Genomic DNA, 22,160 nt, shown 5'->3' with positions numbered 1-22,160 from the left:
TGTGGAATGCATGGATGGGTCAGCATGGGCTTCAGGAATGGCAGGAAAGAGGTTGATTTTTTTTTTTTTTTAATTGTACCACAGTAAAATATACAAAACACAAATTTTTACCATTTTAACCACTTGTTTTTGAAATTTCTCTTCTTTTTTTAAAAAAATTTTTGGCCACACTACGTGACATGTGGGACCTCCCTGGTGGCTCAATGGTAAAGAATCTGCCTACCAGTGCAGGAGACGCAGTTTTGATTCCTGGGTCGGGAAGATCCCCTGGAGAAGAAAATGGCACCCCACTCCAGCGTTCTTGTCTGGGAAATCCCATGGACAGAGGAGCCTGGAGGGCTATAGTCCATGGGGTCGCAGAGAGTCAGACACGACTGAGCGACTAAGCACAGCACATAGTAATTCTATGGTTTATTTTTTAAAATAATGATCATAATGTTTTCCGTAGTAGTTGTACCATTTTTACATTCCTACCGACAGTGCACACATGTTCTAACTTACTATTCCTCACCAATACCTATTCTCTGTTTTTTCTTTTCTTTTTTAAAAAATAATATCTATCCTAATGGGTGGGAAGTGGCATCTCCTTGTGGAGGAATGATTTTCATGGCATCATTAAAGAGTCAGTCATCAAACAAAAGGTCCGACCGGCCCAGTGCCTGGCATGTGCTGAATGTTTCAGAACTGCCCCTCCTTTAAGGCACTAGCGGTTTGAGTGCGTCAGACCAAGCGATCTCAGCTCACTAGATTCTTAGCTTTCTCTGGGGTAGGCGCTATTTGGAGACCAGTGGCCCACCTTGGCAGTGGGATTTTATGGGCATCAATATGTCCATCCGGCCCCAAAGGTGGTCTTCACCAGGCTGGCGTGGTGCCCAACGTCCCCAGCAGGAAGGTTACCTCTTGATTTGGAGACGCGGTGCTGGGCGGAGTGGCCTGCTTGTCTGTGTGAGTGCCCTGGATGGCTGGCACCGGGCACGGAGTCCTAGGAAGGCGGGCCGAGGCCATCCTGTTGGGAAAAGGCAGGGAGACGATCTGAAGCTGGAAACCAGGCAGCCTGGAGAGGCAGGGAAGGGCTGGGGATGGCCTAGGACCAGGTCCTCTGTTCCTGGGTCAGTGGCTGAACGGGGACGTGTCCTCTCTCCTGTCGGTGTCAGAACTCCCGTGTGGCTTCATCCGGAACCAGGACACTCACTCTCTCTGGGACCTTTTTGGAGTCTCCTCTCCTGTTCACCTTTCCATCCTGTCCTGAACTGCACCCCCATTCGTGTCTCCACTTGCCAGCTCCCTCCCACTTTGAGTTTTAGTCCCTGCGTTTCTCACCACCTGGAGCTTAACTAGAAAATCTAAAAGGCTTGATTCATCTTTGTTCTAGATCACAAGTAGCTTCAGGCTAAATGTGCCAAGTAGGGTTTAGAGAATAAAAGGAGGATTTTGGAGAACACAAGATTATGTCCTTTGCATGTTTAAGAGCGCGTTCTCGGTCGTATGGCTGTGGCAGTCAGTGGAGACGCAGGTGATGGAGGCATTTCCCCTCCTGTTGAGGAGTCTGGTGTGTGGCCAGGGATGTAAACGTAGAAGCCAGTGGATGTGGACAATTTAAATGCGCCAGGTGCTGCCGTGAAGATCGTACACTGTCTGGGGGATGCAGAAACAACTGGGGGGATGGCTCAGGGAAGGCTTCAAAGAGGAGGTGACTCCAGCTCACTCACCTTGGCTGCAGTATCAAATAATTGGGGTTTGAAAGGTGTCAGAGTCCAGAGCCCACCTTGCTATTATATATATGGAATTTAAGTTTCTCTCCTTAATTTTCCTATGGTGTTTTTTGTTTTAAGAGAGAACTACACCAGCCAGGGTTCCAGGTCCCGTTCCTCACGCGGGATATCAGGGGACAGCAGTTGGGTTACCTGTTTTCCTATCATTTCTCCATCCCGGGACTGTGGGGGATTAACGAACTGATGCTCAAAGAACTTTAAGAATCTTACATCGAAAAAACTTGTTAGTATCAAGTAGAAAGTACTTCTTACTAATATTTACTTAGAGAGGGTCGAACAACAGAAGTATACGTGAAAGCTTTAGCTCTTTGATTGATCAAAAAGAAAACATGTTAAAACATTATACTTTAAACTCATGAGTAATCAAAAAATACAATATGTTTTCCCCACCAAGTGTATTCATCTCTCCCTTCAAAAGTTAGGACACACTTAGAAGAATAAAAAATTTTAAAAGTAAACAAAGGTAAAAAAGAAAAAAAGTACACACTTAAGGTTAGGGAATAATAGCTAGTAAACCCACTGTTATAATGGCTGCAGACAGGAGCAAAGCATTTCATTTTCTTCAACTCAACAAATATGTTAAAATCAAGATTCAAAGTTTTTTTTTTGGTATTTTGTATATCTACACACTATTTTATTTTTAAAAAGAAAAGGTGACCTTTTCTAGTTTTTTATTTTAGGGATCCATCACTAAGTTTTTTGTAACTCCTGATATTGTCTTAAAAAAATAGGTTTTAAAAAAGACCACTGGTGATTTTCAGGCATTTATTCAAATATTTCCCTGCTTCTGAAATACATGGAAAAGTGATACGACTGCTTTCTTAAAGGATTTACCCCGGATTACTGTCTTCAAGCAAAGGGATCCTGAATTCAGTCCGGTTGTCAGTTTGATTAAGAAGGAAGTAGCTCATCTTAGTATAAATATTCGTGAACGGTGCTGTGTGACAGTCTGGCCCAGAGCACCCAGTGGGAAGCCTTCAAACTACAGTTGGAAATATTCTAAATAATTTATTTTAGAATTAGCGGTGGTAGGTTTGAAGAAAAGACTTCTCTGTGGGCTTGTGATTTTCTTGGAGAGCAGAGTGAAGTCCCCACATCTTGGGGCTCTGGGCTGGTGACAGCGTGTGGATGCCCCCGTGGCTCCCGGATCGTCTTACTTACATTCCTTACTTTATCCTATGTGACCTCCCGGTCAGGAACACTACACTTACATATTTAAGAAACAGGCACTTACAGTTCCTAATGGGGTAGCAGCAATTTCTTTCCTCTCAGAACTAAGACATTTTTGAAATGATGTATTGACAAGAAAATTAAGGGTAAGGGATGTGTCTGAATTCGGTGGTTCAGGCAAGAAAGGAGGAAGAAAGTTTTGAAGATGTTAGAAACTGTCGTTGCCATTTCAGGCTGTCAGCTTGGCTAACTGGAAGAAAGGAGGCAAGATAGTTTCTTTCTCTTAATGGAAATGCGAGGTGGGCTAGAAGAATATTTAAGAATTAGGGGATTAACATTTGGGGGAAGTGCAGCAGGCGTGGCCAAATTTTGTTGAAGTCATTCAGATGAAAATCTGAATCAGAAATTAAATCTAAGTGAATGGCATGCTTCTTCAGTTTACCAAAATGGTGACTTTAGTGATAGGAAAATAATGTGATCGTGGATGGCCAGTCTGGTCGTGGAACACGAGGAATTTTGTGTGTTTTGGACTAGGCAGGGGAGGGCTTGGACTGTCACCCTATTTCGGGAATGCTGTGTAAGCCAGGAGTGCTAGGGATTTGCCCGTCCTGTCTGTTATGTTTGAGTTTTTGGCTGTATGTGGGTTCCGTGTAAGATTTGAATGTCCTTCTTGGTTGGCTAGAATCTTTGCATGAGAGCACTTTTGAGGAATATTGGTAATGAAGCTGGGAGCCACTTAGGGAGCTGGCGTAGAAATACTTCTGGACACACGGACGAGCTACTGCAGGAAAGGGGCAGGTGCCTGGGATTAGCAAAGGAATTGCCCAGGAAATGGGGGAATGAGGCAATCTTCCTGACTGCCTTGTGGCGGGCAAGGCACATTCCAAGCTGTAGTAGCCAGGGCAGGGCAGGGCGGGGAGCGGGGGCGGTGTTTTCAGGAAGAGCGGATGACCACACCACTTTCTTTTCCTGGCAAAGTACACGAAATGCAGATTATACCACAAGTGGCTGGATCAATGCCAGGTTTCCCTCTAGATAATTCAGACCATGGAGATGAAGGAAGAGATGCCCAGAGCAGAGATGGTGGATGAGATAAAAGTGAGAAGTTTATGGTAGTGCTTCCCATCTTTTATTTATGGTGGCACACAGAGAAAATAGTATTATTTATCCATTTATTTATTTTTCAAAGTTTTTTTGGCTGCACTGCGAGGCATACAGGATCTTAGTTCCCAGACCAGGGATGGAAGCCATGCCCCTCTGTACTGGAAGCACAGTCTTAACCACTGGAGTCCCAGGAAGTCCCAAGAAGATAATATTTTTATGGCAACTGGGCAGCTCTTGGCAGGAGAAGACCACCTGGGAAGCTAAGGGTCACTAAGGGTTGAGGAGATCAGAGGTTCAAGCACACACCTGGAACCCATTCTTGCACACTGACTGGGAAAATTCTGGCCCAGTGAACATCATGATTGCAGAATGGAGCTCATGGAGCCCTTTGAGAATCTGATGAAGTTTATGGACCCTCATCCCAGAAAAACCATTACGTACATGCATGCATGCCAGGTCGCTTCAGTCGTGTCCGACTCTGCAACCCCATGGACTACAGTCCACTCGGCGCCTCTCTCCATGGGATTCTCCAGGCAAGAATACTGGAGTGGGTTGCCATGCCCTTCTCCAGAGGATCTTCCCAACCCAGGGACTGAACCCAAGTCTCTTACGTCTGCTGCATTGGCAGGCAAATTCTTTACTACTAGCGCCACCTGGGAAGCCCTCCATCATGTACATACACATAGAATTTTACTCACAATTTCAAGGGCTTCATGAAGTGCTCAAGTCCACTTCTGGACCTCAGGATAAGAATCCTCCCTTTGGGTAATTAAAGAAAGGATGTTAATGAAGAAATGGAGGCACAGTCATGTGGATAAACTGGGAAAAACACTCGGATTAAAAAAAAAAAAATCCATCTAAAGAAGGACAGAACCACAAACTCTACCTAAAAGGGTTTTCAAAGACCCTGTCTGTAAAGCCCTCGCTTTGGAAATGGTTCAAAGGTTGGGGACACCAAGCAGAAAATATCCAGTCCAGGTAATTAGATCCAAGCAATTGAGCAGATTGCAATGGTTGAGCAGATTGCTGAGCTCCATGTTGTCTACTTTCTAAAGGTATTAGTGCTAACTTGGTCAGCGTGATTATTTGGTAAACGGTCAGTGCAGAGGCACAAATTTCATTTCAGAATCCTTCCCTTCCAAACTATTTTCCAAAGGAACCTTCTCGAATTCTCTCAGTATGTATGGGGGAATGGGCTGGCCCTGGGGAAGCCGGCTCCCGCAAGTTTAACAGGGGCTCCTTGGGCACTTCCTACCCTGAGAGGTTCTGCTGCTTGGTTTGTAATCAATTGTTCTGAGTGACTCAGCTTCACTTGCCCAGCTCAGGGCTATGCACCCTCAAAACACCTAGATTCCTACCACAACAAGTACTCAAAACAAGCCATTCAGGGCTAAATGCCTTACCAATTATTTCAGGAACAAAACAAAAACCAGATCTCAAAAGACTAAGTGGTGAGGAAGGAGTGGAGTGTCAGCTTTACCTTGAATAATGCATGACTTCTGTTAGTTTAACCTCAGGTCTCACATCACATAAAATGTTGCCTCCTTGCAAAATGTAGCCTGGAGGGAAATTTTGCCAGTGTCGTGCTCTGGTGAGTTAATATGCATTGCAACAGTTTTATAACAGATTATTTACCAACGGGAACAGAATGCCTTGGCACGAGATGCTTTTGAGAGAGCAGTTGTATTGCACCAGCTAATTCCATGTTTTAGAAATCATTTCCACGCACCTTCTAGTTCTTGTAGGTTCTCTCAAATTCTTCCCTCTACCGGTGAAATGAAAGAACTGACAAGTAGGTGAGATTATGTTGCCCTCTGGTGTCTGCCAACCCCAAAGAAAGAGCTAGAACTCGAAGGGGACAAGAAGTAGAAGGAAAATGGAAAGAAGACACTCCATACCAAGAGCAAGAGGGAGGGGTGGGGAGGTGAGGGAATGGGGAGAGAAGAAGGGGCATGAACCTGATATGGATCCCACCTCTTCTTGCTGGTGAGTGACAGGTTTTCAACTCCCCATACTGGCTGAGAAAGAGAGTGATTTCCGGGCTATTGGCCTGATCAACCTGGAGCCTTTGTGATCTGTGATGGAGGAGGAGGTTCATGGGAGAATAGGCCCTGATTTTTCTCTTTGGAGAACCAATGGGGGAAGAAAACTGGGTGATGGTCGTCCATCAGAATTGTAGATGCCTATCTGAGGACCCATCTCTTCCTTGATTGAAGACTGAGATTTCCATCCCTTCTGGGGATTACCAGAAGATGCATGCTCCTTGGAAGGAAAGCTATGATAAACCTAGGCAGTGTATTACAAAGCAGAGCCATCACTTTGCCACAAAGGTCCATATAGTCAAAGCTATGGCTTTTCCCAGTAGTCATATACAGATGTGAGAGTTGGACCATAAAGAAGGCTGAGCACTGAAGAATTGATGCTTTCGAATTGTGGTGCTGGAGAAGACTCTTGAGAGTCCCTTGGACTGCAAGGAGATCCAACCAGTCCATCCTAAAGGAGATCAGTCCTGGGTGTTCATTGGTAGGACTGAAGCTGAAGCTCCAATACTTTGGCCACATGGTGTGAAGAGCCAACTCATTGGAAAAGACCCTGATGCTGGGAAAGATTGAGGGCAGGAGAAGGCAGTGACAGAGGATGAGATGGTTGGATGGCATCACCGATTCAATGGACATGAATCTGAGCAAACTCCAGGGGATAGTGAAGGACAGGGAAGCCTGGCGTGCTGCAGCCCATGGGATCACAGAGTCAGATGTGACACAGCGACTGAACAAACAACGATGACTTTATAAGAAACTCAGGTTGGTGCTAACTAGAGTCAAGGAAACGACGAAGGACTAGAAAACAAGGGAGGTTTAGAGGGAGAAAGAGAAAGCTGATGGAATCTTTTCCAAAGATAGTTAATTCATAGATTTGCAAATTATTTCAATTTATTGAATCATTATGCAACTATGCAATGGAAAGAGAAGTAGGCATAATAATAGTGGTTTCCCCAAACTCTTATCTGTAGGAATACAGATAAGGGGGGGGCGTGGATTGGGTCAGGAACCCTACTGGGCACTTCCTGTTTCAACCCCCCCCCCCCCCCCCCGAGGTATTTCCCTCACAGGTGGGACAGCTTAGATGAAAGCATATGAATGCCTAGGGTTGACTGTTAGGGCAAAGAAGCTGCAAAAGGACACTCAGCCCACGTGGGGTGTGTATGGGATCCTACCCATTTCACCTTTGAACTTGGGCTCTTTGAGTACCCGTTCACCTCAACTCACTTCCCGTGCATTTCCTCCCTCAGAGGAAGTGACTCCACTACTTTGGCCACTTAATTAGAAGAGCCCACTTGTCAGAAAAGACCCTGATGCTGGGAAAGATTGAGGGTAGGAGAAAGGGGCGACAGAAGCTGAGATGGTTGGAGGGCATCTTTGACTCAATGGACATGAGTTTGAGCAAGTTCCAGGAGAGAGTGAAGGACAGGGAAGCCTGGCGTCCTGCAGTCCATGGGGTGGTGGAGAGTGGGACACGGAGCAACTAAACAACAGCTTCTATAGCACTGGCTTTGCAGTAACCTTCATGATCTTTCCTACAAAAAAGATTTGGTGAAGCTCACTGCTTTCACACTGGGTTGTTCCTTAAGAAATCAGTTCGTTTTGGCTTTGTTTTGTCAAAATATGAGATGCACCGAATTGGATCAATCATTTTGCTAAATCCTCCCCCTGCCATGACCGTGTCTTCCTTTGTAAGTCAAAGCTATTTTGTGTTACCCATGCCACAAAATGATTTGCAAAATGAAAGAGAGGGACAATCTATTCTAATGGTTGGAAAGCAATAAAAAATATTTCAGTGCACCTGGCCGATCTTGACTTCTGGGGAGCGTTCACTTGTGAACTGAAAACCAGCTCTCAGGGTTCTAATTCTGAGGGCACGTCTTCTAAGGGAAAAACCATCTTTGTTTTTTGGTTTCAGATTCTGCATGTGTCAAACAAAAGTTATTAGCCTGCACCCCTCTATCGGTGATGCTGTGCAGAACTGTAGTTGATTTCTGTGAGGCTGATTCTCAGAACGGGGGCTTGGAGGTTGGCGGTGGAGGGAGAGGGGCTGAGGGTGGGCTGGAGGTAGGTAAATCCATAGAAGGCAGTCCTGTCAGTTTCCTCGGCCAGGGGTGGGGGGAGAGTGGGCTCTTAAATTCAAATCTTCCTAGGCCCCATTTTTCCCTCTATCTTCCTTCCTCTCTCAAATAATAATGCCCTTGTGAAGAAAGATTTAATTTTTTTTTTCTTTTATTGATTTTTGTTTTCTTTGACCAGGGTTGAGGGATCTTAGTTCCCCTGAACCAGGGATCAAACCCTTGTCCTGGCAGTGAAAACCCCTGACCTCTAACCACTGGACTGTCAGGGAATTCCCAAGAAAGGTATTTAAAAATTAAAGGACAACTGACCAAAAAAAAAGGAGGGGGGGACTCCCCTCCTGATCCAGTGGTTGAGACTTGCCATGAAAGGTATTTTAAAAATTAAGAAACAACAGACAAAAAAATCTCAAAAAAAAAAAAAAAAAGGAGGGGGATACTTGCCTGGCAGTCCAGTGGTTGACTCTTTGCCTTCCAGTGCTGGGGGTGTGGGTTCAATCCCTGGTCAGGGAGCTAGGATCCCACATGCCTCATGGCCCCAAATCCTAAACATTAAAAACAAAAAAAAAGAAGTGATATTGTAACAATAAAGAATTTAAAAACTGATCCACATAAAAAAATCCTAAATAAAACCCCAGCAGAAGGTTCTGGATGCCTGTCTCACCCTCCTGCAGGCACCTCCCACCTCTCAGAGGCTGCCTGCAGCCCACGGCTGGGTGAGCAGGAGATTTAAGGCTGTCGGGGTCGGGCTGCAAACCTGCTGGCACCCTGGCTGATGAATCAGGAGTAAAAACTCGGCTCAGTAATATTTGTACGGAAAATGCAATGTTTGCACACTAAAGCTCTCGATTTTTAAGCCGTAGGAGTGAAGCCAGTTTACAATCAATGATAACAGGTTTCCCTTGTTGCCATTACCACAAATAGTATCTGATTTCGGCGAAATGGTGGCGGGCAGCAGGAGACCCAACAATGCAGATTTTAATCAGAAAATTTAATTTTATATACAATTCACAGTTTGTGCATGGCGAGAAGTGTTTCTCACTGCATGAACTTTCAGGACTCGGCTCCAAGCAAAAAGGAGTTTCAATTGATGTAACGCCTTTCTCAGCACACAATACCCCCAAAGCACTTCCTGGTAATACAGGCTAGTGCTGCTGCAGGCCACGTCTTTCTGAAAATCACCCAGCAGATTTATTCAGAGCAATTAAAAGAAGCGGCTGCTCCCCACGCAAATCTGTGGTTAATGTAGATATTAAGTTGGCTGAGATTTCAAGGCCGCGTGGCCTCCTTGGGTCCTCTCTGGGCTGGGTTGCTCCCTGGTAAAAGGCACCTTTCCGCCTGGGCTTATTGTGTTTCCTAGTTGACTTGTAAACTGAACAGAAGCCTGAATTGAAAATGTTGATGGAGGCTTTAAGAGAAGGGCACTGAAGGAGCTGCCTCTCAGGCTGAGCCCGGAAGAGTGGTGGGTATGGGGTGAAGGGTCAGGGGTGCAGGCTCCTGATTCCCTCGCTGGGCTGGAATGCTGGCTGGGTCCTAAGAGGTCGAGGCTGGTTTTTTGGATTTGGGGGTGGGACCAGAGCAGACCCTGTGTGATGGAGCGGGGTGGGGGGATTTCACACACATACTTGGTAGGACTGTTGGTAAGAGTCAGAGGAGGCAGAGTAGGGGAGGCAAGAGATGGAAACGGCCAGAGGCTGAGCATCGCAGGGAAGTTCAGTTCAGTTCAGTCGCTCAGTCGTGTCCTACTCTTTGCGATACACCAGGCCTCCCTGTCCATCACCAACTCCCGGAGTTTACGCAAACTCATGTCCACTGAGTCGGTGATGCCATCCAACCATCTCATCCTCTGTCGTCCCCGTCTCCTCCTGCCCTCAATCTTTCCCAGCATCAGGGTCTTTTCCAATGAGTCAGTTCTTTGCATCAGGTGGCCAAAGTATTGGAGTTTCAGCTTCAACATCAGTCCTTCCAATGAACACCCAGGACTGATCTCCCTTAGGATGGACTGGTTGGATCTCCTTGCAGTCCAAGGGACTCTCAAGAGTATTCTCCAACACCACAGTTCAAAAGCATCAATTCTTCGGTGTTCAGCCTTCTTTATGGTCCAGCTCTCACATCCATACATGACCACTGGAAAAACCATAGCCTTGACTAGATGGACCTTTGTTGACAAAGTGATGTCTCTGCTTTTTAATATGCTGTCTAGGTTGGTCGTAACTTTTCTTCCAAGGAGTAAGCATCTTTTAATTTCATGGCTGCAATCACCATCTGCAGTGATTCTGGAGCCCGAAAAAATAAAGTCTGACACTGTTTCCACTGTTTCCCCATCTAGTTCCCATGAAGTGATGGGACCGGATGCCATGATCTTAGTTTTCTGAATGTTGAGCTTTAAGCCAACTTTTTCACTCTCCACTTTCACTTTCATCAAGAGGCTTTTGAGTTCCTCTTCACTTTCTGCCATAAGGGTGGTGTCATCTGCATATCTGAGATTATTGATATTTCTCCCGGCAATCTTGATTCCAGCTTGTGCTTCTTCCAGTCCAGCATTTCTCATGATGTACCCTGCATATCAGTTAAATAAGCAGGGTGACAATATACAGCCTTGATGTACTCCTTTTCCTATTTGGAACCAGTTTGTTGTTCCATGTCCAGTTCTAACTGTTGCTTCCTGACTTGCATATGGGTTTCTGGTGGTCAGGTGGTCTGGTATTCCCATCTCTTTCAGAATTTCCCACAGTTTATTGTGATCCACACAGTCAAAGGCTTTGGCATAGTCAATAAAGCAGAAATAGATGTTTTTCAGGAACTCTCTTGCTCTTTTGATGATCCAGCAGATGTTGGCAATTTGATCTCTGCCTTTTCTAAAACCAGCTTGAACTTCTGGAAGTTCATGGTTCATGATTTGCTGAAGCCTATCTTGGAGAATTTTGAGCATTACTTTACTAGCGTGTGAGATGAGTGCAATTGTGCGGTAGTTTGAGCATTCTTTGGCATTGCCTTTCTTTGGGATTGGAATGAAAACTGACCTTTTCCAGTCCTGTGGCCACTGTTGAGTTTTCCAAATTTGCTGGCATATTGAGTGCAGCACTTTCACAGCATCATCTTTCAGGATTTGAAAAAGCTCAACTGGAATTCCATCACCTCCACTAGCTTTGTTCATAGTGATGCTTTCTAAGGCCCACTTGACTTCACATTCCAGGATGTCTGGCTCTAGGTCAGTGATCACACCATCATGATTATCTGGGTCATGAAGATCTCTTTTGTACAGTTCTTTTTTTTTTTTTTTTCATTCACAAAGTTTATTATGACCTTTTATTGCTGCTAAGTCGCTTCAGTCGTGTCCGACTCTATGCGACCCCATAGACGGCAGCCCATCAGGCTCCCCGGTCCGTGGGATTCTCCAGGCAAGAACACTGGAGTGGGTTGCCATTTCCTTCTCCATTTCGTACAGTTCTTATGTGTATTCTTGCCACCTCTTCTTAATATCTTCTGCTTCTGTTAGGTCCATACCATTTCTGTCCTTTATCGAGCCCATCTTTGCATGAAATGTTCCCTTGGTATCTCTAATTTTCTTGAAGAGATCTCTTGTCTTTCCCATTCTATTGTTTTCCTCTATTTCTTTGCATTGATTGCTGAGGAAGGCTTTCTTATATCTCTCCTTGCTATTCTTTGGAACTCTGCATTCAGATGCTTTTATCTTTCCTTTTCTCCTTTGCTTTTTGTTTCCCTTCTTTTCACAGCTATTTGTAAGGCTTCCTCAGACAGCCATTTTGCTTTTTTGCATTCATTTTTCTTGGGGATGGTCTTGATCCCTGTATGTTGTACAATGTCATGAACCTCTGTCCATAGTTCATCAGGCACTCTATCAGATCTAGTCCCTTAAATCTATTTCTCACTTCCACTGTATAATCAGAAGGGATTTGATTTAGGTCATACCTGAATGGTCTAATGGTTTTGCCTACTTTTTTCAATTTAAATCTGAGTTTGGCAATAAGGAGTTCATGATCTGAGCCACAGTCAGCTCCCGGTCTTGTTTTTGTTGACTGTATAGAGCTTCTCCATCTTTGGCTGCAAAGAAGATAATCAGTCTGATTTCGGTGTTGACCATCTGGTGATGTCCATGTGTAGAGTCTTCTCTTGTGTTGTTGGAAGAAGGTGTTTACTATGACCAGTGCATTCTCTTGGCAAAACTCTATTAGCCTTTGCCCTGCTTCATTCTGTACTCCCAGGCCAAATTTGCCTGTTACTCCAGGTGTTTCTTGACTTCCTACTTTTGCGTTCCAGTCCCCTACAATGAAAAGGACATCTTTTTTGGGTATTAGTTCTAAAAGGTCTTGTAGGTCTTCATAGAACCGTTCAACTTCAGCTTCTTCAGTGTTACTGGTCGGGGTATAGCCTTGGATTACTGTGATAGTGAATGGTTTGCCTTGGAAACCAACAGAGATGATTCTGTCGTTTTTGAGACTGCATCCAAGTACTGCAAAGGACCCTCCCAGTTGAAGAGGAGACAGAAGCTCATCACTGAGTCATCCATACTGAGGTCTAGTTGGAGGAGGTAATGAGAGAGGCTCCTAAATAGAGGGGCTTGGTCTGAATTAGGTGCTTCCCTGGTGGCTCAGACAGTAAAGAATCTGCCTGCAATGTGGGAGACCCAGGTTCGATCCCTGGGTCAGGAAGATCCCCTGGAGAAGGGAAGGACAACCCACTTCAGTATTCTTGCCTGGAGAATCCCATAGACAGAGGAGTCCGGCGGGCTCCAGTCCATGGGGTCACAAAGAGTTGGACATGACTGAAGGACTAACATTTTTTAGGGCTTCCCAGGTGGCTCAGTGGGTAAAGAACGCACCTGCAATGCAGGAGGCACAGGAGATGCGGGTTTGATCCCTGGGTCTGACAGTTATGTTGAATGGGACACTGGTGGCTTAGACAGAAGCCCCAGCCCTGTTTTCTGCGGGACCCTGGGGGTGAAGTCATGAAGGCTCTGTGTGCGGCTGGTGGGAAGATGGCGTCTACTTTTGACAGAGAGCCGGCGTCACTTACACACATGATCACTTTCAATCCTCACAGCAACCCGAGGGAGGGTCTGTTTACCTAGAAGGAGCTGGTGGCTCAGAGAAGGGGTAAGTGACTTGCTTGGCTGCAGTCACAGTCAGCCAGTGACCATGGACCCACAGGGAGGGCCAAGTATTAACAGAGCCGGCCCCACTGGTGATCAAGTGGCCAAAATAGTGGAGCTGCAGCTTCAGCATCAGTCCTTCCAATGAATATTCATGGTTGACTTCTTTTAGGAATGACTGGTTTCATCTTGCTGTCTAAGGGACTCTCAAGAGTCTTCTCCAGCACCACAGTTTGAAAGCATCAATTCTTTGGTACTCAGCCTTCATTATGGGCCAACTCTCACATCCATACATGACTGCTGGAAACGCATAGCTTTGACTAGACGGACCTTTGTCAGCAAAGTGATGTCTCTGCTTTTTAATATGCTGTCTAGGTTTGTCATAGGTTTTCTTCCAAGGAGCAAGCATCTTTTAATTTCATGGCTGATGCTGAAGCTAAAGCTGCAATACTTTGGCCACCTGATACAAAGAGCCAACTCATTGGAAAAGACCCTGAAGCTGACTCAATGGACATGAGTTTGAGCAAACCCCAGGAGATAGTGGACAGGGAAGATTGGTGTGCTGCAGACCACGGGATTGCAAAGAGTCAGACACGACTTGGTGACTGAACAACAACAGTGGTGATCTCTCAGGAGTCGGGGTTAGGCAGGTCACTATGGGATCCAGGCTTCAATCCTAGGAGAAGAGCAGTCACACCATGGCTCTGGGGGACAGGAAGCCACCCAGTATGTTCAATGAGAAAAAGGACCCTGAGGCTGATCCAAAGGTAAGGTTTAGGCCAGAGAGGCAGAGGTAGAGACACAAGACAGGCCCTGGTTAGCAGTCACTGCCTGGGCCCTGTTTGGAAGCAGTTCTGAGCCTGCATCTGGACTCAGCTGGAAAGGATTCTGAGGTTGATTAGCCATGTCTGCCCTGGACCAAGGGAGAGGGAGTAGTAGTTATTCAGAATGCATTTGCAACCCTCACTTAGATGTGTCTTGGCTTTGAGAATGTTTTTCTTTTGGTTAAATGCTTATTCTGGCTTCCCAGGTAGCTCAGATTGTAAAGTGTCTGCCTGCAATGCGGGAGACTTGGGTTCGATCCCTGGGTTGGGAAGATTCCCTGGAGAAGGGCATGGCAACCCACTCCTGTACTCTTGCCTGGAAAATCCCATGGACAGAGGAGCCTGGTAGGCTACAGTCCATGGGGTCACAAAGAGTCAGACACGACTGAGCAACTTCACTTTAAATGCTTATTATTTTCCACAAACAGGAATCTTACCTCTCCTTCCCTGATTAACCTGAGTGAGTCCACGGTTTTGGAGTTACACCTCGTCACAAGTCCTATTAGGGGACAGTCATCAGGCATACACGAAGAGAAAGTCAAACAGAGTTCTTAATGAGAATTTAAAATTCATAGAACACAGAAAAGTTTATTTCATATTTATTTATATGGTACTTCGTACAAGCTTGCTTATAAAAAAAATCCTGAGTTTTACAGATGTTAACTCATTTACTCCTCATAACAACCCTAAAAGATAGATTCTAGTATTAACCTCATTTTAAAGCCCAGAGAAGCTAAGCAACTTGTCCAAGGTCACATAGCTTTGTGAACTCAAGCAGTCTGATGCCAGTCTGCCTGATTAAATCAACTGAGTCCACATTTCTGTTTTGCTTTCCTTGTGGTATTGTGCCTTCTATGCTTCATGTTTGTTTTCCAGAATGGACTGTGAATTTTGAAGGAAGGGATCACATTTAATTTAATTTCTTTTTTCTCCACACTGTGCAGCATGCAGGATTGAAGTTCCCTGACCAAAGATTGAACCCTCTCAGTAGAAGGGTGGAGTCTTAGCCACTGGACTGCTGGGGATATCTCTTAATTTTTTAAAATACAATTTGTTTTAGGATGACATTTTACTGTGTATAAGTATCTGACACACAGGAGGAGCTGAAACATGTCTACTATTAGTGGTATGATTTGGGGAATCAGTCATTTTGTATTTGAGTCATTTTCTACTAGTGTGTCTGGTTCCACCACTAGAGTGAGCTTCTGGGGGTGGGACTGTGAGTTATTTCTTTCTATATCCCCATGATCTAACACAATAGAGAGGAGACCCTCTCTCATTAGTTCATCAATCCATTAGCTCATTCAACAAAAGTTGATTAAGAACAAGCATCATGCTTAGTGCTAGGAATGAACAAAGTAGAAGAAATTTCTGTCTCTGTGGCTTAATTCCAACCTCACAAGAACAGATATTAAAAAAATGATGCCGACATTCCTTAACTTTGACACGTTTGTGCATTTTGCCAGAAATAATACTAGATTATCTGTCATGGTAACTTGCAGTTCCTACCTTTCCATACTGTGTGATGAAGTCAAGTCGCCAACCGTTGTTTACTTCCTCTTTTATGGACCAGCAGCCCTGGTAGCCCACTGTTAGTCAGATCTAATGTTTAAAGGTAAGAGCGAGCCCTTTTGGTGTAGAGCCTGCGGAAGAGTGATTGGGTTCCCACAAGGCGAGGGGGAACCGCGTCATCCCCTTTTGTTATATGAAAAGCTTCAAGCCTTATTAAGTGATGACAGAGAGTGCACTTGGCTTCTGGGATTTCTTTGAAGGCTTGCCTGTGGCCTGCTGCCTGGAAGCAGGAACGATTCCACAAATGGTCTGGGAGCCACCGTGCAGACCGCCCTTCGCACCAGGTCCAGGTGTGTAAACAGAGCAGACAGGCCTCCCCCCGGGAGAGGGAATTCCGAGGGTGGACAGCTGGAAAGGAGCGGCGTTCAGGATCGCTTTTCCTCCCGCAGTATCTCAAACATTCCCTCGACCCGCTTTTCCAGCTCTCTGAGGCTGCTAATGGCATTAAGATCCTCCTAATGGAGAAGGAGCAGGCTTTCTCCAGAACCCACCAGGAGTGGGTGGCCAAGGCGGGGGTTGGGGGTGGGGATCAGGTTCCTCTCATGCCAGTCCTGGGCACGGTCCATGACTGGCCGCAGCTGAGCCCATCCTCCCAGTGCCCACATCCTGGCAGCAGGAGGCTTTAGATCGTATGAGAATTTCCTGCCGGGGTCTCTCTACCCAGGGCCTTCTAGGTGACTGCAGCACCATCAAAAGCGGTGTTTCATAGATTCTGTTTATAATTAGCTCCAACTTGTTTTTTTAATTTTTGATATATATTTCATGAAAAATTTGGAAACACAAAAATGTAAAAAGAAGTCAAAATGAAAATCAGCAATAGGCTCTACCTCCAAACACAGTAATTGCTAACATTTTGGTGAATTTTCTTTGTTGTGATTTCTTATTGACACCTTTGGAGAAGGAAATGGCAACCCACTCCAGAATATCTCGCCTGGAGTCAGACACGACTTATCGACTACACACACACGAAATCACATTGTAATAATAATAACAGCTAACACTTATTGAGGGCATACTATGTGTCAGGTACTCATCTTTTCTGTTAAGTCTCATAACCATCCTATGAGATAGGTACCACTATTACCCCCATTTCACAGAGAATAAAACTGAGGCACAGAGAGGCTAGTTTCTTGCCCAGGGTTCCTCAAATGTAAGAAGTAGATAGAAGTCAGACAGTTCAGCTCCAGACTCTACATGTACAGCTTGGTATCTGTTGTTAAATGAAGCTTTTCTTTATTTTATTCAGAAACACAAGCTTTAAGTGGCTGCTTAATATTCCATCATGGTTTCCTACTTCTCTAATTTAAATGATACAACTGTGAGTTGTGTTTGTGAATGAGGCTTTTTCTATATTTAGGATCACAGGATTTCCCAGATCCAGAGGTAAAAGGAAAAGTAAATAACAGTAAGTCTGTGGACACACACTGCCAAATAGTTTCCAGGAGGACTACACCTAGTTACACTGCCACCGGCCTTGGCAGGCTTTGGCCTTGGAGGTTTGCACTCAAGAAATGATTTAGTTTGCTAGTCAAAAAACTTGGAGAAGGCGATGGCAACCCCACTCCAGTACTCTTGCCTGGGAATCCCAGGGACAGAGGAGCCTGGTGGGCTGCAGTCCGTGGGGTTGCTAAGAGTCGGGCACGACTGAGCGACTTCACTTTCACTTTTCGCTTTCATGCATTGGAGAAGGAAATGGCAACCCACTCCAGTGTTCTTGCCTGAGAATCCCAGGGAGAGGGGAGCCTGGTGGGCTGCCGTCGATGGGGTCGCACAGAGTCGGACACGACTGAAGTGACTTAGCAGCAGCAGCAGCAGCAGTGAAAAAACGTATATTATTGCTTTAAATTTTCTCTGGTCCAGTTTCTGACTACTCGTAATAATAATGAACTTTCACTCTCATCCAAATTTTGATTTTCGGGGCTTTCCCTGGCAGTCCAGTGGTTAGGATTCCATGGTTCCACAGCATACAGTGGGGGCCTGGGTTCGATCCCTGGTCTGGGAACTATGATCCCACTAGCTTTGAGTGGGAAACAAAAAACAAAACAAACAAACAAAAAGAAACAAAAAACAAATTCTGATTTTTTTTTTAATTTGTTGCAAAGTTTTGACTACTTTTTTTTTCTTTTTTTTTAAATTTTATTTTATTTTTAAACTGTACAATATTGTATTAGTTTTGCCAAATATCGAAATGAATCCGCCACAGGTATACCCACGTTCCCCATCCTGAACCCTCCTCCCTCCTCCCTCCCCTACCCTCCCTCTGGGTCATCCCAGTGCACCAGCCCCAAGCATCCAGTACCGTGCATCGAACCTGGACTGGCGACTCGTTTCATACATGATATTATACATGTTTCAATGCTATTCTCCCAAATCTCCCCACCCTCTCCCTCTCCCATTTTTGCCTAGATTTATTTTGCTCACCTCTAGTCATCCTTACTTAAAACAACAAAATTAAATGGTAACAAACATTTTTCTGTTTACAAAACTTACATCCATTTTAGAAAATAAGGAAAAACCCCAAATCCCACATTTGGGCTTCCCTGGTGGCTCAGATGGTAAAGAATCTGCCTGCTAACGCAGGAGACTTGGGTTCAACCCCAGGAGAGGGAAGATGCCCTGGAGAAGGAAATGGCAACCCACTCCAGTATTCTTGCCTGGGAAATTCCATGGACAGAGGAGCCTGGCAGGCTACAGTCCATGGGGTCACAAGAGTCGGACACAACTGAGGCGACTAAACAACAATTTTATCATTCATCTTACTTCTTGGCTATCACAGTGATATGAGTTCATTGTAGCCAATTTGAAAGGTACAGAAAAGTGTAAAGGGGCAGAAAGTGAAATAACCAAGCAAGGGCAAATGTTTCAACAGTTCTTGTCATTAAATGTTTTAAAAATCTTTTCATAAACATTCTTTTTTTATGATTGCATGAGAATCTGCCTCTAAGATACTCTTGATTTCTTCCTTATTTTTTGGTCTCAGGCCTGGAGCTATGATCTTGGTGCACGTTTGTTGTAAAGGATAAGGAAGAGTAATTAGAACAGGATGGGGGCTGGGGAACCAGAATGAGAAAGGCTTTAACCACCCACGTTCTTTCACTCTGAGGGATCTGTTGGACTGGGGGCCTTGGGGCCAGCCTCAGGATGACCCTTTGAGCCCATCAGTGACACAGTGACGTCACTTATGCAGCCACACTGTAGAAGCTCAATTAATATCTGCCGGAGGAGTGAACTAATGAGCGTGTTCTATGTAGGTATGCCACATATTAACGTGCCATCTCCCGTAACTCTATAGCTTTAATCATTGCATCTCGGCATTCCTTTTGTTAAAAAAAAAAAGAAAAAAGGTTTGCATCTGGGATCCCAGGTCCTGGCCTTATTAGGATCCTTGAGGAGTGGCCAAATAGAGGTCTTTCAGCCCAAGGCAAATAATTGAGATCAAAGCTCCCTGGATCTCTCCTGGGAGGTCCGTGGCCCTCTAGTCCAAAGACTGGAGTGCCCCTTTTCCCTTGGTGACCTGCAAGCATGCCACCTCCGATGCATGAGGAAGGGGAAATAGGAGGCAGCTAAGGTGTGGGAAGGGGGAGGGGTGCCGTACCTGGGGGAGGCGGGGTGACGGCCAGTGTTGACCAAACTGGCTCAAAGGGCCGAGGAGACCTCAGCTGAGACTTTTTCCTAGAAGGAGCCCTTGCTCTCAGCGTGGTTTCCCTTGCTCTCTTGAGGCCATCAGAGGTGACAGCTAAGCTCACTTCTGCCTTCGAGGGACCCTGGGACTCACTTGGATGAGCTGTTATTAGACATCCCTTTGCTTCTGTTTTTATAAAACCAGTATGTTGTAAAGCTCTATGGTTCGAGTGTTTTGAGATCATCAGATGACACTGGGAGAAATACTGCTTTTGCTGAGATATTTTAAATATATGTAGGAAAAATAAATTTGCAGAATATCAGTCATGGAGCATGACATTGCCACTGAAAAGAGCCAACTTAAGTGAGTTCACAGGAAGGGCAGACATCCACACAAGTGTACCTTATTTCAAAAGTTAAAAGTGAGACATCTCAAGGCTGTGACCATTCCAACCTATTCTGTGACCAGTCAGGGATGTGCATGTGGATAAAATTCCCAAGTGTATCGTGGGAAGAATTAGTCAACTATTGTTCAAGCCGTGTGGCCCAAAATGTAGTTATGGAAACCTAAGTTTGCTTTTTAAAGTTTAGCATGGCCAGGAGTTGCCAAATCATGTTACGATATTGTACCTTAGACCTCTAATATAAAAGCCATATTGTGTCTTTCAGAGTTTTATTTGGTTGTTTCTCTTTTTAACCTGCAAAATGATGGGTTCGACTTGGGTATTTACTAAATGTTCACCTGATAATTCTAATATGTGCCAGGGTCCAGATCTTTGCCTAAGGTGATCTTAAAAGTCCTTCTTTGGCACCAAAATGCTGTGATTTCTACAATTTTAAGTCATAATAAATAAGAGAATCAGATTCATGTAGCAGATAATTCTGCTTGAAAACATCTTCCTAAATTCAGAGGTCTCAGAAATCCTAAAATGAAACTTACTTAATAAGTGGTCCAACCCTCATGAAATATTTTGGGTGGAGCTTATGAATTTGGCAAGTTTATGTTTGTTCCAGATTCCAATATTCCTCTATGAGTTTTAAGTCAATACCAAAAAATAAAAAGTATTTTTTTGTCTTTGAGAGTCAGAATGTGGTCAAAGTGTTTCCAAGTAGAAATCAGAAGGCTCAAGTGAAACTGTTTATGGATAAGAGAGGAGAAATGAAGATATTGAATCTTTGCCGGTAGCTTGAGATGACAATTCCGTGTGTGTGTGTGTGTGTGTGTGTGTGTGTGTGTGAGAGAGAGAGAGAGAGAGAGATCTGGGAGGAGCAGCTGATGTGGGGGACTCTGTCACAGAAACTAAAGGGACAAACTGCAACCATGGGGCCAGCGTGCTACTGGTTTCAAACTAGGAACCCTTTTCACTGAAGACTATGTCCCCAGAACCATCAAGTTTTCAAATATAGCTCAACTGGAGATGGTTTTTATTTTTCCTGGTATGAAGTCTGGGATCTCAAGTTCAGGACTCAAATGACCATATTCCGTGTCTACCAGAGAAGAGTGTCTGTTGCAAAGACATGTGACATTGCAGCCTCTCCACGAATAAGTCAGGAAACAGAACCATCCAAATCTGGTATTTAGATTAGAAATACAAGTGAAGAAGGAAGGTTACCATCAGAAATGTGCATTTCTAAAGATATTCATTTGAAAGTTTTGAAAAAAAGTAAAGCTCATGCCCTGGGGCTTCTGGGTGTATGCACAAAATACAATAATTAAATTAAGTCCAGCAGTTAAAATTCCTCATAAAAAGAAAAAGCTGGAGCGCTTCCCAATGGGGAATGCTTGACTTAAAAGGAAGGTTTTACTCTGTGGCCTGAAGGTCAACAAACTGCGACTCTGTGGGAATGTATAAAATTTCTTAAAGGGGTTCTCCGGTCTTTGTTTTGTTGAAAGAAAATAAAAGAGCAAAAAGGGACAAGTTTTGAAAATTCAAAAAATGAAGGTGCAGTCCTAAAATCATCATGATTTTTATAAACGCAGCACTGGAGGCTATGGAAACACGCTCTTTTCTGAGTACTAATGCAACACATATGCTCTCTGAGAAGGAAGGAAAAAGGCCAATGGTGCCTTTGGAGCAAACTGTTTTCAAATGTGCTGATTTTCACAGGCAGTGCATGCAAATTCATGACCCATTTATTTGCTACTTATTTTGAAAATATTCGCCTGAAATAGTCTCATAAATAAATGCCACAATTTAAAATTCCTTAGATGATGTGAAGATGGACTGGTTTTCACAAAGTTCTTTACAAAGCCAAGTTGTGGAGGAAAAAAATAATTTGGGGGCACTCCACCCTCAGTCATCCAGAGTGGAATGTTCATCATAATTTGAAAATACCTGTTTTTATAAATAATCATTTACTGTTACGTTTCTGTTAATGTCCTCCCCCGAAGAAATAAAGTTAAGAACGGGATAGAAAGCAGATTTTTATCTCTTTAAACTCTGTGATTCGTAAGCAGCCTTCTGGGTTCCCACGTGAGTTGCAGGTTGCACACTCACATGATGTCTCCTGAAACATAAAGAACGAGTAACCAGTTTGCCAGATCCTCATCTTCTCGATCACTTAACGAGAATCTGAATGTTGGCCCTGCTTTAAGACGGTGCGATCAAAATGCCGGACATGAGAAATAGCAGCTTTGGCAGCAGTGTTTAGTTTACTGAGTAATTAGCAGCCTCACTGACATTTCTCCATGGAGTTCCAAAGTACAGTGTTAGCTCTCCTCTGCACTCCGGCTCTCTGCAGTGAAATGGGCCAATAAACTCCCCCTGCCAGGTTCACAGTAAATGAAGGACCACAGAGGGTCCTGGGGGGAGTTCACAGCTTAAGGACACTCGACTTAACACTTCCCAAACACAGACACGTCATTG

The 22,160-nt window shown here is 44.5% G+C and overlaps 1 protein-coding gene across 7 annotated transcripts in view; it reads right to left on the bottom strand.

The window, feature by feature from the left end:
- Window positions 1-398: 398 nt before the first annotated feature.
- The window catches only part of CLYBL (citramalyl-CoA lyase), a 257,987-nt gene continuing 236,225 nt past the window's right edge, over window positions 399-22,160 (bottom strand). For 3 of the 7 annotated variants that reach the window (XM_086330434.1, XM_086330440.1, XM_086330429.1), the window contains one exon: window positions 14,684-17,689. The gene's annotated coding sequence lies outside the window, so the exon portion shown is untranslated. Of the gene's footprint in view, window positions 1,007-4,744; window positions 4,802-8,603; window positions 8,709-14,683; window positions 17,690-21,409; window positions 21,802-22,160 lie in introns of those variants that run through there. The other 4 variants (XR_015138435.1, XR_015138434.1, XM_086330437.1 and 1 more) reach the window with 2 other exon arrangements.

The sequence above is a fragment of the Bos grunniens genome, chromosome 12 (assembly GCF_055505025.1).
Source record: "Bos grunniens cultivar Pamir isolate PY7600 chromosome 12, Bosgru_T2T1.0, whole genome shotgun sequence".
Taxonomy (NCBI): domain Eukaryota; kingdom Metazoa; phylum Chordata; class Mammalia; order Artiodactyla; family Bovidae; genus Bos; species Bos grunniens.
The sequence above is the reverse complement of the archived record's forward strand: the minus strand, read 5'-3'. Positions and strand labels throughout refer to the sequence as shown.